A 6,751-nucleotide genomic window follows, 5' to 3' on the forward strand; every position below is an offset into this window, starting at 1 on the left:
CGGGGATGGTACAAGCGATAAAGCATTTCCGGGTTTGCAAATGCACTTTGCGCGCGGCGGGGTCATGCACTGCCGAATGACGTCAACAATGACGTTCGAGTGCACAAACAATGACGTATAATTAGGTGAAGTTGGTGAAACAGCTCGAGCGTTTTTCGCGGAAAGCGGGGATATGGTGCTATGAAATGAAAGCTACAGCTAAAGAAAATGAAGAATACATTTCCTTCGACAGAAGTTAATTAAAATGCGTTCGTGATATAAGCTAAACTTTAATTTCTCATTATAAGTTCTTGAGCTTTTAATTTATCAATGAAAGTTTAATTTTTTATTACAATAATTATAATAATATTAAAAATAGCATGGAATGAAATTATAGTAAAATTAGAAATGTAGCATAATCCTTCAGATTGGCCAAGAGACTTTGTTGAGTTATGTTAGCCTGAAAGTATGCAATTCGTTGTAGTTTCAGTCTGTTATAAAGCGTTAATTCCGAATACTGCATACTTTCAGGCATGGCCAGCAAAGAATATCGACAATTTGAGGACCATGGAGTAGCGTTCGACATTTATACTAAAAGTTTACATATTTTAACATCTTCATAGGAAACAGCAACCAACAGACGTGCAAGTAGGTCGCCATAACATGTGCCGACACGTAACAAACATCAATAATAGATATTAATTATTGCTTGAATTGAAGAAAGAAATAATTAATGAAAAAAATCCTCCCAGTACTACAGAAGCATGGGTATCCCCGATTTAATAACAACTTTTGCCATGATTTCCAACAAAACCCCCCGAAACCGTTTCTTGTTGCCGCAAAGCTCGTTTGTATTCTAATTTTTTCGCTCCATCTGCGCCTTCATCGTGTTCGGGTGGGGCAACAGGGAAGGCGTTTGATCTTTAGCGTGCGCACAAGAGAACAAAAGCCTGCCCAAGTTCCACCCAGCAACCACCGCACCCAGCAGCTCGCATGGAAGATGGCCTTAATTTTAGTAATTTTTTAACAATTATGCTTCAACCTGCACCGGAGCATTAAGGGGCATTCGTGGAATGTGTGTGGTGCAAAAACAGCGATTCAATAGCACACGATACGGGGTGAAACTGAGCAGTGGCAGCAGCATAACCGTGTGCATGAGCCAGCGAAAAGTGACGCTCGGGTGAAATATCAATCTCAGACTAGTTGGGGAAGTGGAGGCAACCTGCAAATCCCCCGGCAGGTAAGCAGCATAGCACCTTGCTGGGAATTGTTCGTGAGCATGGTCCGTGGTCTTTAGAACTTACCGTAACCACGTAACCGGTCCATCGTACGCCGGATGGATGGAGAAATAAACCCGAACGCTCGACGGCAAAGAATTGTTATTAACCGAAAGAAGCGCAAATTTACGAAAGCAAACAAAGGCAAGTTTTCTGAGTTGGGCGGATGATATGAGCGTAAATTTTCTGACGAACAAAAAAAAATGCGTGCTATGAACCTCGCCACATAACAGGCAAGGATGGGCGAGGGGGAAGGGAGGGAGGTGGGGGGAGGAACCGGGCCAGGTAAACCATGTGTCGAGATAAAACGAGATTTTAAAACCCGCAGCATAAGGGAACAAAACAACAAGCAAAAAAAAATGAAAAAAGACATCCGACCCGGTCTAAAATACAGGTGATGGGAAAACAACACATCCTCCGGTATGGAGGGGATGTTTGGAACGGCCAGACCCATCTTCCACCCGCATGCACAGGTCACATGTCACAAAGCAGGGTGTGTGTGTGTGTCTATCTGTCCCATCTCCGGTTTGGTTCATTTCGGGCATTTGCATATGATCGCCAAAATCGGAACCATTTGGACAACAACACGCCGGTCTAAAATGCTGGTGGATAAGGGATTGTTCTTGCTGTTGTTTGCATCATGGCCATTCCGGTGTGATGCGGTGTGTCCCACCGCGTATCGCTGTGTGTGCTTTTCCACCGAAATGTGCCGTCGTTGTTTTGTTTGTTGTCCTGAAGGTGAAAAGATCATTCGCCTTTTTTTTCGTACCCCACCCCTGGAGCAAGGAAAATGGGATTCCCGAAATCGCGGGCCGTTGGGTTTTGTTTAGGTCAAACGAAGGAAAACATATCGATGAATTCGGGAACGGTGTGCTTGCAGCGGGTTTGGTTCAAATTTCTGCTTCAAAATTGTTGACCGATTTTCGTGTTCTTTTTTTTTTTTGTTTTGCTCGAGTAGGATCTTTGTTACGTTGCTGCTGCCCGGAGTTTTGACTTGTTTGAAACCCTCACAAAATGCGATTCCTCAAACCTCCGGGCCGAAACATAACAGGCAAAATGAAAGCAGAATATTTACGGTGGAGCATGTTCGCTTCTTCCTTTCGACGACAGTTTGGGCCGTGCTCCGATTTCGGCATCGGTTGCAGTTCTTTTCTTCTTGGAGGAGTGTGAGAAGGTCGATGGGAGTGGGAAACTGTTCCGTTTTTTGTTTTGTTTTTGGTGCCCACGTGTGCTGCTTTATTTTTCTTTTGTTGTACGCGCGTATGGTTTCACGTTACGCAGGGCTGATGACGCGGTTTTGGGTGGAACAGGGTGGAGGGTGGGTCGTAATCCTGGACGGTGTGTGTGTGGGGCACAACATCAAACAGCGTTTAATAATCGTCCGTACCGTTGTTTTGCGCGTGGCCACCATTCCGTGGCCTTTTTCACGAGGTTGGGAGGGCGTCCACCCACCGTTTTACATACGTGAAACGAGTAGCAGCATAACATAAAAAAGGAAAGCAAAAAACACATACTTCACAAACGCTAAAAGTTCGTTCGAAGCAAATGTACATATCAGCGTCCCTGAAGCAATAATTGCTTGCGGACAGGAGCTGCATTAGATTTGTTGGGTGAGTTGTTTTTTTTTGTCTGCAGGCTAGATTTCAAAGAGCGAGAGAGAAGCTTAATTAGAGCTTGTTTTACGAGCTTCAAAGGGCCCAGGAAGAGCATTATTAAAATAAGGTAATAGAAACATTTGGACCAAAATAAAGGATAAAAAACAACCCCCTGGAAAGGAAATCGTAAGGCGCGAAAATGGCACAAAAACCAGCCGGCGCTTCGCATCGTTTAATCTTGCCGAAGAATGTGAGTTTGTGTGTGTCAGTTTTTTTAAATTTTCCCTTTCGTCAGCAATTATATTCGCCGTCGTGAAACAGTGATGCATAACCGTGTGTGCGGTTGATATTACACATGAGTTACTGGGCTAGAGCATTAAAGCTTGCATGTTTTCAAAGCGAAGCAAACGCTGACGGAATATACCGATGAAAGATGACGATGCATCGTATACCCCACCTCCCCTGCGTTACACACACACAGACACACAGAATCAGGATCTCCTTTTCGGTCTACTCTGATGGAAGCGGAGAACAGCAAAAAGAAAAACAGCAACTCCAAAGTCACATCCTCGCCCTGCTAATGGTGGAAAAACGTGATGCAGATCACGGTCGAGCATGGGAACAGAGCACGGTGGTGGGAAAAGCAAGAAATCGTGCACTGTGTATGTGTGTTTCTCGGAATCATTTTCCACTTTTTACCAACTTCACATAGGAATTTCCACGTCCCGTCCATGCAAAAGCGAGAAGCAAAAAAAAGCTTTCCACCACCCAACGAGTCCCCCCCCGAAGGTAGGGATGGAAAACAGTGGCCAGTTCATAAAAGGATGGAACTGTGGAAGGAAATGACAACGGGCAGAGTACCCGTTGAAGAAGGAGGCTAACTTCCTATTGCAATGCGAACTTCATTTTCCACACTAAGCACACATGTGCTGGAGCGGGTGGTTGGAATTGGTGGCGTGGTGGGGTTTTATGGAGTTCCTCCCGAAACATCGCCTCTCCTCTCCCATCCAACAAAAAAGCCGTCTTATCACTTAAAGTAGCCTGAAAGGCATGGGGTAGGTACATCTTTAAGACAAGACAGCACGGTCACAGCTAGCAGCAGGCAACCCAAAATGCAATGAACGTGTGTGAGGCGAGCCTATCGAATGCGATGTATCCTGACTGGCTAAATAGTGGAGAACTCGCTGCCAGAAAGAGAGTTCTACGACAGAGCGGGAAGGAAATTGGTCGTATGTGAGCGTGTGTGTGTGTGTGCTCTGTTTTTTTTTTGTTGCAATATCAAAATGTGGGAAAATATTTACCCTCTGAAGCTCTGGTGAGATAAGGCAAGATACATGCGTGCAGGAAAAAGACCACATACGGTTGTGAAAAGGAAGCTGACTGAGGGAGGAGAAGGGGGATGGGGGGGGGGAGTTGCTTTTTTCTGTTTTTTTTTGAGTCTAGAATGCAAAACGCCAGAAAAGGAAAGCATGCCGTATAATGATGGAAATCGATACGCTAGGCAGCGGGAAAACATCCCCCCACCCCTCCCCACCTTTACTCGCTCCGACTACACCGGATTCTCGGGCAGCTACCGGAACGAAGCGGAACGGTACACGGGGGATGAAGCGCATCAATACAAACGTGCCTTTTGGGTGGAAAAGCCGTGGAAAAGCCGTCGTAAAGCGGGCACTTAACAGGAAAATCGTTTGTGGTGACGATGGTTGATGGGTGGGAGCAGGTGGGTGAGGAAGGGGAAGGCGAAGCGGAAAGGAGAATTGACATTTGCTGCTATTCGTGTCGGTGCCGTGCGGCTGTTCGTGTAAGGTGGGTCAAAAAGTTTCTCCCACCTATTCACCCGAAACAAAAAATTGCGTTAAAAGCAAGTGAAAACGAAGTAAAAACCGTTCATTTGCTTTGAGAAAAATTTGATGTGTACAAAAACATTATTGACTTTTTGCACAACCCACACACGGCGGCGAAACGCGACGTCGAGGGTCATTTGATTCAAATTCGGCGCTACGCAAAGGCGCTACGGCTCTGCGAACATCGGTGCTAATGAGGAGGAAGATGGAAAACTCGTCCCTCCTCTGCCCTTCCTTCGACTCCACCCCACGACACGTGATGGAGTCGCGCGTTTTCCGCATGCTGCACTCACCACAAGAGAACCGGACACCGCATTGGGATATGCCGCTGTCAAACAGGGACGGAATGAGCCGTCTTCCCGCTCTCTTGGTTCGCTTTATTCACTCTCTCTCTTTCCCACTCTCTCGCTCTGTCTTTATCTTACGGATAGGGCACAACCTTGGCACTTTTGGCGATGACGACCGATGGAACGCCCTGGCGGAGGTCGGTGGAAAATCATCATTTCTCTCTGTGTGTGCGTGTGTGCATTGAGGACAGCAGAAGCTGCAGGAAAAACGAGGACGTTCCACACGACCGACCGAAAGAACCGAGACCGATATCGCGCCTGGGGAGCAACCGAAAACCCGTTGCCGATAATTTCATTCTCGAGCTGCTGGCAGAGAGTACCGGTGCTGCGTGGGTCCCGCCGCGAAAAACGCTCGCGTAGTGTTGTGTGTCGTAGGTTGGTGTCGTGGTGTCTCCGCGGGAAGGTGGTGGGAAGGGCGGGAGGGCGAAGGGTGTGGGTGTGTTGTGGTTTTCCATCGGTTCGACCTGTGCTACGACCGGCGGTCAGTCAGTCAGTCAGTCAGTCAGTCAGTCAGTTCGGTCGGTCGTTCGGTCGGTCGGTCGGTCGGTCAGACAGTCATTTCTTCCCTTTTTCCGATAATCGCGTGCTGTTGTTATTGTTTTTCCTTGTTTCCTGTTCATTTCCACGACTCGGCCCGACCGTAAATGGTGAAGAGGCGGACTAAGGGCACAAGGTAATCCAGGAAAATTAACTGGGCACAGGGCGTCTGGTTCGTGCGGTTCATTTGGCTCGTTTTTCCCTGGCTGGAACTGGAACTTCCGTTCCCCGAGCACAAAGTTCCCGACACAGTGTTAACGACGGTCCCCCCCCCCCCCCCCCTACGGCGCGAATAGGAAGGGTCCAAAACATGCACCGCTTGCCCGTGGGTTAATTGTGTACCATTTTCCCGTAAAATATGGACAACAAATTTGTTCGAACCCTTTTCCGTCCCATTAAGGGAGCAACCGTTAATCCCATCTGCTTCATGTCTGCTTTCAAGCGGCAATCCGTTCCGCTTTTTCTCCGGTGGGTTTCTTTGCCTAACACCTGAAAACCGACAAAGTAACGTCCCTGCATGATGCATTACGGAGTGTGAATGTGGAGTGAAAATAGTCGCTGTTAGGGAAAGCGTGCCGCCCGTCGATCGGTTTGGTTGGGGAGGAGGTCACACGGCCAGAACATCCATACTTACGATTGCCGTGGTTTCCTATACTCGTGACACTGACTCCCCATTCCCACCTCCCCCCGACTCCCCCTCCAACCCCTAGTACGAAGATGTAAACATCTCAAAACATGCTTATGATTTTATTGGCCATCGCCATACGACGTCCAACGCCAACGAGTTTCCGCGCCCGTGTCGCTGGCCCAACCGTTCCAAACCCTTCGCGCCCCTGTAGGTTTGTAAACGGCGAATGGACGGCGGTTTAAAATTGGTTCGGCAAATAACGCCAACGCAATGTGTTTTCCGTTCCTGATTTGAAGCTTTTGGTTTTCCGTTGGAACCGCACGGCGATCGGTGGCGTGTGATCGACGAGAACGGTAGCGGCCGGGGCGTTTGAGCCATGCATACGCATTGGATATTTTACGCGCTGCCAAAGACTAAACAACGTTTCGGACGTTTCTCCATTGGACGGGCAGGGAGTGTGGGGGTGGATTTTTCATTTGGCGCGGAAAAGTCAGTAAACGCGATGGGTGGGAGAGAGGGAGAAATAGGAAACATCAGTAAAGGA

This window comes from Anopheles marshallii, chromosome 2 (assembly GCF_943734725.1).
Source record: "Anopheles marshallii chromosome 2, idAnoMarsDA_429_01, whole genome shotgun sequence".
Taxonomy (NCBI): domain Eukaryota; kingdom Metazoa; phylum Arthropoda; class Insecta; order Diptera; family Culicidae; genus Anopheles; species Anopheles marshallii.